Raw genomic sequence first — 12,602 nt, 5'->3', positions numbered from 1 at the left:
TGGCACTTGTGCAGGACATTTGATCTTATTGTTACTACACAAGGAGAGGGGACAGAATTTATGGAATTAGATTTTGTCTCAAACGTACATTGGTCACAATAAAAAACAAATTAAATAACTTTCATGCCTAAATTGTTCAAAGACAAAATGCTGTAATTAGAGATATTCAATGTGAAATGTTTCAGCTTTACAGACTCATTAAAAGTTCATATTAAGGTTTGAATCAGAGCCCTCAAGAACTTTTTCAGAGGAGATTCTGGTGATTTGCAAAGAAACCACCATAAATCCTGAAGGAACAAGAGAGTTAGAGAGCTGAATTAATGGAATCAACAAATCATGTCATGTTTGGGACACTAACAGGGGATGGACATGCTGTAACTTCAGGTGATCAGAAGTCTAGCTACTCTGGTCTAGAAAGAGGCCGCACTAGTGGGACATTCCTGTTCTTTACTTAACTTACTACTTAACAAGCAAGACTGTGCCAGGCTCAGCAAAAGCAGATGTTTGCATAATTAAATTATTAAGTATAATATACATGTAATATACAGACTCTGTGTTGAACAACTGTACCTTAAGCAATTAAGTATATGACCTGTGATGATAAAATACCTACTAGAACACTAAGCAGCAGTCCAAAAGAATGATAATGTAGAATTATTCCAACTATGAATATTCATTGTAATGTACCACATTGTGTAATACAGCTTAATTAAACAAAATGAGAGAACTAATAAACTAATACAATGTAATTAATGAAAATCAATGTTTAAGGGGTACAGTATTTTGTGGAGTTTGTGGTATAACAGACTCTAATCAAGGTCAAATACACGTCTCCTAATTTGTTTAGAGATGAGATAAGACCTCATTTAGCCAGGAAGTGTCAAGTCATTTTTGCTGCCCAGCCAGGTTCTGCTGACTGTGTGTTTTGCCTTGAAATTGCTTTCTTCTGGCTGATATTTAACTGCTGGCAGCTGTAAGGTGTAATATCACTGCAGCACACCATGTGCTAAATCACCACAGAGAGTACCAAAATTGTTTTAACAGAAATAATCTAAATTGTTATTGTAATTTTATATATATATATATATATATATATATGTATAGTAAAATCCAAACAGTTAAGTCACAACGTAATTGATGTAATAAAACAAACAACATAAATGGATCAAAAAAGGGTCAGGTGCAGGTCAAGGGCTTATGTTTGGTCACCACATTGGTATGGATGCAACAACTCGTCACGTCACCCCACCAAAACAAAGACATTGGCTTTTTAATGCTGTCAAACAAATGGTTTATTTACATATAAGATCTGAATTTACATTCAGAAATGCTCATACGCAAATGTAATATGACATTTTTATGCCTTACTATACTATGACTTTTTATGCCTTACTATAGAATGACATTTTTATGCCTTATGCCTTATGCCTTATGTTTAACTATACAATGTATACTGTGTATGTACAAAAACCTCTTAAAAATCGATGAGAGAGTTAAATGGAGATGTCTATTCCGGAGGAAATTTGAGACCAAGAAATCAGGAGGATACATTCCTTGTCAATATGCAAAAGGCATAGCATTATCCAGTTTGAAGTGGTTCATCACCTTCATTACTCTAAAGAGAAATTGGCTAAAATTTACCCAGAGTTAGTTTCAACATGCGACAGGCATAAACAAGATACTGCCGACCTCTTTTATTTGTTCTGGTCCTGCCTGATAATGACCAAGTTTTGGCAATCCCTCTTGGATGCCTTTGCCACTGTCTTGCATTATACACTCGAGCCTTCGCCTCTGAGTGCCACCTTTGGGGTCGTTCCAGCTGGTGCACATTTAAATGCTACTCAAATTTAGTGGACTACTCCACTTTATTAGCTAGGAGATTGATTCTGTTCAAATGGAAGCAGGCTTCCCCTCCTACCTTTGCACATTGGATTAGAGTGGTTATGCAGTCATTGAAAGTAGAAAAGATTAGATACACCATTGGTTTTACAGGTGACATTTTTACTGGAAATGGAAGACTTTTTTAGACTTTAAAGATGGGCTAGATGCTCAGTTGCTAATGGAAATGAATCAGCATAAGATATGATTTCGATCTACATTCTTCTATCCTTTTTCCCTTTTGAATTACCATTATTATTTTAATATAATTAATATAACTAATATGTTTTTCTCTCTTCTTTTTCTTTTCTTTACTTTTTTTCTTATTCCAATGGAACCTGCATTATTTCGAAAAAAATACAAAACCAGGGGTTTTGACAGGGTATGTGGGGCATTGTTTAAGGAAAATTCATGGTATGAGTGAGAGTTAGAGTGAGACATAAGAAAAGTCATAGTATAGTAAGTCATTAAAAAGTAATATATGAAGACATAGAAAAGTCTTAGTATAGTAAGGCATGAAACTGTCATAGTATAGTAAGGCATAAAAAAATCATAGTATAGTAAGTTATAAAAACTTCAAAGTATAGCTCGGGATGAAAAGAGATGAAAACAACAGAATATAGTTAGGCATAAAAAGTGATGAAAACAACATTATATAGTAAAGCATAATAAGTGATGAAATGGACGTAGTATAGTAAAGCATGAAAAGTCATAAAAACGGACGGTAAAACATAAAAAGTCAAGAAAGCGACAATATATTTAGGAAAAAATGCATAATGCATTATAAAATATGAAAAAATCTTCCTAGAGTCCTAGGAGTCGTACTCTTCCTAAAGTCCTAAGAATATGATAGTATAGTAAGGCATAAAAAAGCCATAGAATAGTAAGGCACAAAAAGAGTTTAAAAGGTCATACTACAATGAGGCATGAAACTTCGTATAAATATCATGGTATCGTGAGGCAAAATAAGTTATAAAAATAAGAAAAATAGTATAGTAAGGATTAAAAAGGGAAAAAAGACATAATATATTAAGACATAAAAGGCTTAAAAACTACATAGTATATTAAGGCATTAAAGGTCACAAAAACGACATAGCATAGTAAGGCATAAAAGGCAAAAAAACAATATATTTTAGTAAGGCATAAAAATGTCATAGTCTATTAAGGCATAAAAATGTCATAAAAACATCATAGTATAGTAAGGCATAAAAAAATCTAGAAACATCATAGTATAGTAAGGCATGAAAAACGACACAGAAAGGTCATAGTATAGTAAGGATTAAAATTTAAAAAACAACATAGTTTAGTAAGGCATAAAAGGCATAAAAACAACGTAGTACAGTAAGACACAAAAAATCATAAAAACAACAAAGTATAGTAAGGGATAAAAAGTCTTAAAAATGTCATAGTATAGCAAGTCATAAAAAGTCATAAAAACGGCATAGTTTAGTAAGGCATAAAAAGTCATAAAAATGTCATACTATAGTAAGGCATTAAAAGTCATAGTATAGTAAGGCATGAAAAGTCATACAAACGGCATAGTATAGTAAGGCATAAAAAGTCATAAAAATGGCATAGTATAGTAAGGCATAAAAAGTCATAAAAACGGCATAGTATAGTAAGGCATAAAAAGTCATAAAAATGTCATACTATAGTAAGGCATTAAAATTCATAGTATAGTAAGGCATAAAAAGTGATAAAATGACATAGTTTAATAAGGCATAAAAATTCATAAAAATGTCATAGTATAGTAAGGCATAAAAAGTCATAAAAATGTCATAATATAGTAAGGTATAAAAAGTCATAGTATAGTAAGCCATAAAAAGTGATAGTATAGTAAGGCATAAAATGTCATAAAAATGTCATAGTATAGCAAGGCATAAAAAGTTATAAAAACGGCATGGTACAGTAAGACACAAAAAATCATAAAAACAACAAAGTATAGTAAGGGATAAAAAGTCTTAAAAATGTCATAGTATAGCAAGTCATAAAAAGTCATAAAAACGGCATAGTTTAGTAAGGCATAAAAACGGCATAGTATAGTAAGGCATAAAAAGTCATAAAAATGTCATACTATAGTAAGGCATTAAAAGTCATAGTATAGTAAGGCATAAAAAGTCATAAAAATGTCATACTATAGTAAGGCATTAAAAGTCATAGTATAATAAGGCATAAAAAGTCATACAAACGGCATAGTATAGTAAGGCATAAAAAGTCATAAAAATGGCATAGTATAGTAAGGCATAAAAAATCATAAAAACGGCATAGTATAGTAAGGCATAAAAAGTCATAAAAATGTCATACTATAGTAAGGCATTAAAATTCATAGTATAGTAAGGCATAAAAAGTCATAAAATGACATAGTTTAATAAGGCATAAAAAGTCATAAAAATGTCATAGTATAGTAAGCTATAAAAAGTCATAGTATCGTAAGCCATAAAAAGTGATAGTATAGTAAGGCATAAAAAGTCATAGAAACGGCATAGTATAGCAAGGCATAAAAAGTGATAGTATAGTAAGGCATAAAATGTCATAAAAATGTCATAGTATAGCAAGGCATAAAAAGTTATAAAAACGGCATGGTATAGTAAGGCTTTAAAAGTCATAGTATAGTAAGACATAAAAAGTCATAAAAATGTCAAACTATAGTAAGGCATTAAAAGTCATAGTATAGTAAGGCATAAAAAGTCATAGAAACGGCATAGTATAGTAAGGCATAAATAGTCATTAAAATGTCATAGTATAGTAAGGCATAAAAAGTCATAAAAATGTCATACTATAGTGAGGCATAAAAAGTCATAAAAATGGCATACTATAGTAAGCCATAAAAAGTCATAGTATAGTAAGGCATAAAAAATCATAGAAACGGCATAGTATAGTAAGGCATAAAATGTCATAAAAATTTCATACTATAGTAAGGCATTAAAGTCATAGTATAGTAAGGCATAAAAAGTCATAAAAACCACATTGTATAGTAAGGCATAAAAATCATGAAAACAACAAAGTATAGTAAGGCATAAAAAGTCATAAAAAAGGCATAGTATAGTAAGGCATAAAAAATCATAAAAATGGCATAGCATAGTAAGGCATAAAAAGTCAAAGTATAGTAAGGCATAAAAAGTCATAAAAATGGCATAGTATAGTAAGGCATAAAAAGTCATAAAAATTTCATACTATAGTAAGGTATAAAAAGTCATAGTATAGTAAGCCATAAAAAGTCATAGTATAGTAAGGCATAAAAAGTCATAGAAACGGCATAGTATAGTAAGGCATAAAATGTCATAAAAATGTCATAGTTTAGCAAGGCATAAAAAGACATAAAAACGGCATAGTTTGTTAAGGCATAAAAAGTCATAGAAACGGCATAGTTTGGTAAGGCATAAAATGTCATAAAAACGGCATAGTATAGTAAGGCATAAAAAGTTATAAAAATGTCATATTATAGTAAGGCATTAAAAGTCATAGTATAGTAAGGCATAAAAAGTCATAAAAATGTCATAGCATAGCAAGGCATAAAAAGTCATAAAAACGGCATAGCATAGTAAGGCATAAAAACTCATAGTATAGTAAGGCATAAAAAGTCATAGAAATGGCATAGTATAGTAAGGCATAAAAATGTTATGGTATAGTAATGCATAAAAAGTCATAATAACGGCATAGTATATTAAGGCATAAAAAGTCATAGTATAGTAAGGCATAAAAAGTCATAGTATAGTAAGGCGTAAAAAGTCATAAAAATGGCATAGTATATTAAGGCATAAAAAGTCATAGTATAGTAAGGCATAAAAAGTCATAAAAATGTCATGGTATAGTAAGGCATAAAAAGTCATAAAAACGGCATAGTTTAGTAAGGCAAAAAAGTCATAAAAATGTTATACTATAGTAAGGCATTAAAAGTCATAGTATAGTAAGGCATAAAAAGTCATAAAATCAACATAGTATAGTAAGGCATAAAAAGTCATAAAAATGGCATAGTATAGTAAGGCATAAAAAGTCATAAAAACAGCAAAGTATAGAAAGGCATAAAAAGTCATAAAAATTTCATAGTATAGCAAGGCATAAAAAGTCATAAAAACGGCATAGTTTGGTAAGGCATAAAATGTCATAAAAATTTCATAGTATAGCAAGGCATAAAAAGTCATAAAAACGGCATGGTATAGTAAGGCGTAAAAAAATCATAAAAACGGCATAGTTTGGTAAGGCATAAAAAGTCATAAAGATGTCATACTATAGTGTGGCATAAAAAGTAATAAAAATGGCATACTATAGTAAGGCATAAAAAGTCATATTATAGTAAGGAATAAAAAGTCATAAAAATGTCATAGTATAGTAAGGCATAAAAAGTCATAAAAACAATAAAGTATAGTAAGGCATAAAAAGTCATAAAAACGGCATAGCATAGTAAGGCATAAAAAGTCATTAAAATGTCATACTATAGTAAGGCATAAAAAGTCATAGTATAGTGAGGCGTAAAAATTCCTAAAACGGCATAGTATAGTAAGGCATAAAAATCATAAAAACGGCATAGTATAGTAAGGCATAAAAAGTCATAAAAACGGCATAGTACAGTAAGGAATAAAAAGTCATAGTATAGTAAGGCATAAAAAGTCATAATAAAATAAGGCATAAAAAGTCATAAAAATGTCATAGTATAGTAAGGCATAAAAAATCATAAAAATGGCATAATATAGTAAGGAATAAAAAGTCAAAGTATAGTAAGGCATAAAAAGTCATAAAAATGTCAAAGTATAGTAAGGCATAAAAAGTCATAAAAATGTCATAGTATAGCAAGGCATAAAAAGTCATAAAAACGGCATAGTTTGGTAAGGCATAAAAAGTCATAGAAACGGCATAGTATAGTAAGGCATAAATAGTCATAAAAAGTCATATTATAGTAAGGCATAAAAATCATAAAAACGGCATAGTATAGTAAGGCATAAAAAGTCATAAAATTGTTATGGTATAGTAAGGCATAAAAAGTCATAGAAATGGCATAGTATAGTCAGGCATAAAAAGTCATAGTATAATAAGGCATAAAAAGTCATAAAAATGTCATAGTATAGTAAGGCATAAAAAGTCATAGAAAGGGCATAGTATAGTAAGGCATAAAAAGTCATAAAATTGTTATGGTATAGCAAGGCATAAAAAGTCATAAAAATGTTATACTATAGTAAGGCATTAAAAGTCATAGTATAATAAGGCATAAAAATACATAAAAATGTCATAGTATAGCAAGGCATAAAAAGTCATAAAAATGTCACTGTATAGTAAGGCATAAAAAGTCATAGTATAATAAGGCATAAAAAATAATAAAAATATTATACTATAGTAAGGCATTAAAAGTCATAATATAGTAAGGCATGAAAAGACATAAAAATGTCACAGTATAGTAAGGCATAAAAAGTCATAAAAACAACAAAGTATAGTAAGGCATAAAAAGTCATAAAAATGTCATAGTATAGCAAGGTATAAACAGTCATAAAAAAGGCATAGTATAGTAAGGCATAAAAAGTCATAAAAATGTCATAATATAGTAAGGCATTAAAGTCATAGTATAGTAAGGCATAAAAAGTCGTAAAAACGACATTGTATAATGAGGCATAAAAAATCATAATATAGTAAGGCATAAAAAGTCATAAAATTACATAGTTTAATAAGGCATAAAAATGTCATAGTATAGTAAGGCATAAAAAGTCATAAAAACGGCATAGTTTGGTAAGGCATAAAAAGTCATAGAAACGGCATAGTATAGTTAGGCATAAATAGTCATAAAAACAACAAACTATAGTAAGGCATAAAAAGTCATAAAAATGTCATAGTATAACAAGGCATAAAAAGTCATAAAAACGGCATAGCATAGTAAGGCATAAAAAGTCATAAAAACAACAAAGTATAGTAAGGCATAAAAAGTCATAAAAATGTCATAGTATAGCAAGGCATAAAAAGTCATAAAAAAGGCATAGTATAGTAAGGCATAAAAAGTCATAAAAATTTCATACTATAGTAAGGCATTAAAGTCATAGTATAGTAAGGCATAAAAAGTCGTAAAAACGACATTGTATAATGAGGCATAAAAAGTCATAATATAGTAAGGCATAAAAAGTCATAATATAGTAAGGCATAAAAAGTCATAAAATGACATAGTTTAATAAGGCATAAAAAGTCATAAAAATGTCATAGTATAGTAAGGCATAAAAAGTCATAAAAATTTCATACTATAGTAAGGCATTAAAATTATTTGTATAGTAAGGCATAAAAAGTCATAAAAATGTCATAGTATAGTAAGTCATAAAAAGTCATAAAAATGTCATAGTATAGTAAGGTATAAAAAGTCATAGTATAGTAAGCCATAAAAAGTCATAGTATAGTAAGCCATAAAAAGTCATAGTATAGTAAGGCATAAAAAGTCATAAAAACGGCATAGTATAGTAAGGCATAAAAAGTCATAAAAATGTCATAGTTTAGCCAGGCATAAAAAGACATAAGAAAGGCATAGTTTGTTAAGGCATAAAAAGTCATAGAAACGGCATAGTTTGGTAAGGCATAAAAAGTCATAATAACGGCATAGTATATTAAGGCATAAAAAGTCATAGCATAGTAAGGCATAAAAAGTCATAGAAATGGCATAGTATAGTATGGCATAAAAATGTTATGGTATAGTAAGGAATAAAAAGTCATAATAACGGCATAGTATATTAAGGCATAAAAAGTCATAGTATAATAAGGCATGAAAAGACATAGTATAGTAAGGCGTAAAAAGTCATAAAAATGGCATAGTATATTAAGGCATAAAAAGTCATAGTATAGTAAGGCATAAAAAGTCATAAAAATGTCATAGTATAGTAAGGCATAAAAAGTCATAAAAACAACAAAGTATAGAAAGGCATAAAAAGTCATAAAAATTTCATAGTATAGCAAGGCATAAAAAGTCATAAAAACGGCATAGTTTGGTAAGGCATAAAATGTCATAAAAATGTCATACTATAGTGAGGCATAAAAAGTCATAAAAATGTCATACTATCGTAAGGCATTAAAAGTCATAAAAACGGCATAGTATAGTAAGGCCTAAAAAGTCATATTATAGTAAGGCATAAAAAGTCATAAAAACGTCATAGTATAGTAAGGCATAAAAAGTCATAAAAACAACAAAGTATAGTAAGGCATGAAAAGTCATTAAAATGTCATACTATAGTAAGGCATAAAAAGTCATAAAAATGTCATAGTATAGCAAGGCATAAAAAGTCATAAATACGGCATAGCATAGTAAGGCATAAAAAGTCATAAAAACAACAAAGTATAGTAAGGCATAAAAAGTCATAAAAATGTCATACTATAGTAAGGCATTAAAAGTCATGGTATAGTAAGGCATAAAAAGTCATAAAAACAACAAAGTATAGTAAGGCATAAAAAGTCATAATAACGGCATAGTATATTAAGGCATAAAAAGTCATAGTATAGTAAGGTGTAAAAAGTCATAAAAATGGCATAGTATATTAAGGCATAAAAAGTCATAGTATAGTAAGGCATAAAAAGTCATAAAAATGTAATAGTATAGTAAGGCATAAAAAGGTCATAAAAACAACAAAGTATAGTAAGGCATAAAAAGTCATAAAAATGTCATAGTATAGTAAGGCATAAAAAGTCATAAAAACAACAAAGTATAGTAAGGCATAAAAAGTCATAAAAACAACAAAGTATAGAAAGGCATAAAAAGTCATAAAAATTTCATAGTATAGCAAGGCATAAAAAGTCATAAAAACGGCATAGTTTGGTAAGGCATAAAATGTCATAAAAATTTCATAATATAGCAAGGCATAAAAAATCATAAAAACGGCATAGTTTGGTAAGGCATAAAAAGTCATAAAAACGGCATGGTATAGTAAGGCATAAAAAAATCATAAAAACGGCATAGTTTGGTAAGGCATAAAAAGTCATAAAAACAACAAACTATAGTAAGGCATAAAAAGTCATAAAAATGTCATACTATAGTGAGGCATAAAAAGTTATAAAAATGTCATACTATAGTAAGGCATTAAAAGTCATAAAAACGGCATAGTATAATAAGGCATAAAAAGTCATATTATAGTAAGGCATAAAAAGTCATAAAAATGTCATAGTATAGTAAGGCATAAAAAGTCATAAAAATGTCATAGTATATTAAGGCATAAAAAGTCATAGCATAGTAAGGCATAAAAAGTCATAGAAATGGCATAGTATAGTAAGGCATAAAAATGTTATGGTATAGTAAGGCATAAAAAGTCATAATAACGGCATAGTATATTAAGGCATAAAAAGTCATAGTATAGTAAGGCATAAAAAGTCATAGTATAGTAAGGCGTAAAAAGTCATAAAAATGGCATAGTATATTAAGGCATAAAAAGTCATAGTATAGTAAGGCATAAAAAGTCATAAAAACGTCATAGTATAGTAAGGCATAAAAAGTCATAAAAATTTCATAGTATAGCAAGGCATAAAAAGTCATAAAAACGGCATAGTTTGGTAAGGCATAAAATGTCATAAAAATTTCATAGTATAGCAAGGCATAAAAAGTCATAAAAATGTCATACTATAGTGAGGCATAAAAAGTCATAAAAATGTCATACTATAGTAAGGTATTAAAAGTCATAAAAACGGCATAATATAGTAAGGCATAAAAAGTCATATTATAGTAAGGCATAAAAAGTCATAAAAATGTCATAGTATAGTAAGGCATAAAAAGTCATAAAAACAACAAAGTATAGTAAGGCACAAAAAGTCATAAAAATGTCATAGTATAGTGAGGCATAAAAAGTCATAAAAATGTCATAGTATAGCAAGGCATAAAAAGTCATAAAAACGGCATAGCATAGTAAGGCATGAAAAGTCATTAAAATGTCATACTATAGTAAGGCATAAAAAGTCATAAAAATGTCATCGTATAGCAAGGCATAAAAAGTCATAAAAACGGCATAGCATAGTAAGGCATAAAAAGTCATAAAAACAACAAAGTATAGTAAGGCATAAAAAGTCATAAAAATGTCATACTATAGTAAGGCATTAAAAGTCATAGTATAGTAAGGCATAAAAAGTCATAAAAATGTTATACTATAGTAAGGCATAAAAAGTCATAGTATAATAATTCATAAAAAGTCATAAAAATGTCATAATATAGTAAGGCATAAAAATTCATAGCATAGTAAGGCGTAAAAAGTCATAAAAACGGCATAATTTGGTAAGGCATAAAAAGTCATAAAGATGTCATACTATAGTGTGGCATAAAAAGTCATAAAAATGGCATACTATAGTAAGGCATAAAAAGTCATATTATAGTAAGGCATAAAAAGTCATAAAAATGTCATAGTATAGTAAGGCATAAAAAGTCATAAAAACAATAAAGTATAGTAAGGCATAAAAAGTCATAAAAACGGCATAGCATAGTAAGGCATAAAAAGTCATTAAAATGTCATACTATAGTAAGGCATAAAAAGTCATAGTATAGTGAGGCGTAAAAATTCCTAAAAACGGCATAGTATAGTAAGGCATAAAAATCATAAAAACGGCATAGTATAGTAAGGCATAAAAAGTCATAAAAACGGCATAGTAGAGTAAGGCATAAAAAGTCATAGTATAGTAAGGCATAAAAAGTCATAATAAAATAAGGCATAAAAAGTCATAAAAATGTCATAGTATAGTAAGGCATAAAAAATCATAAAAATGGCATAATATAGTAAGGAATAAAAAGTCAAAGTATAGTAAGGCATAAAAAGTCATAAAAATGTCATAGTATAGTAAGGCATAAAAAATCATAAAAATGGCATAGTATAGTAAGGCATAAAATGTCAAAGTATAGTAAGGCATAAAATGTCATAAAAATGTCATACTATAGTGAGGCATAAAAAGTCATAAAAATGTCATACTATCGTAAGGCATTAAAAGTCATAAAAACGGCATAGTATAGTAAGGCCTAAAAAGTCATATTATAGTAAGGCATAAAAAGTCATAAAAACGTCATAGTATAGTAAGGCATAAAAAGTCATAAAAACAACAAAGTATAGTAAGGCATAAAGAGTCATAAAAATGTCATAGTATAGTGAGGCATAAAAAGTCATAAAAATGTCATAGTATAGCAAGGCATAAAAAGTCATAAAAACGGCATAGCATAGTAAGGCATGAAAAGTCATTAAAATTTCATAGTATAGCAAGGCATAAAAAGTCATAAAAACGGCATAGTTTGGTAAGGCATAAAATGTCATAAAAATTTCATAGTATAGCAAGGCATAAAAAGTCATAAAAATGTCATACTATAGTGAGGCATAAAAAGTCATAAAAATGTCATACTATAGTAAGGTATTAAAAGTCATAAAAACGGCATAATATAGTAAGGCATAAAAAGTCATATTATAGTAAGGCATAAAAAGTCATAAAAATGTCATAGTATAGTAAGGCATAAAAAGTCATAAAAACAACAAAGTATAGTAAGGCACAAAAAGTCATAAAAATGTCATAGTATAGTGAGGCATAAAAAGTCATAAAAATGTCATAGTATAGCAAGGCATAAAAAGTCATAAAAACGGCATAGCATAGTAAGGCATGAAAAGTCATTAAAATGTCATACTATAGTAAGGCATAAAAAGTCATAAAAATGTCATCGTATAGCAAGGCATAAAAAGTCATAAAAACGGCATAGCATAGTAAGGCATAAAAAGTCATAAAAACAACAAAGTATAGTAAGGCATAAAAAGTCA

This window comes from Seriola aureovittata, chromosome 12 (genome assembly GCF_021018895.1).
Source record: "Seriola aureovittata isolate HTS-2021-v1 ecotype China chromosome 12, ASM2101889v1, whole genome shotgun sequence".
NCBI classification, from domain to species: Eukaryota; Metazoa; Chordata; class Actinopteri; order Carangiformes; family Carangidae; genus Seriola; species Seriola aureovittata.
The sequence above is the reverse complement of the archived record's forward strand: the minus strand, read 5'-3'. Positions refer to the sequence as shown.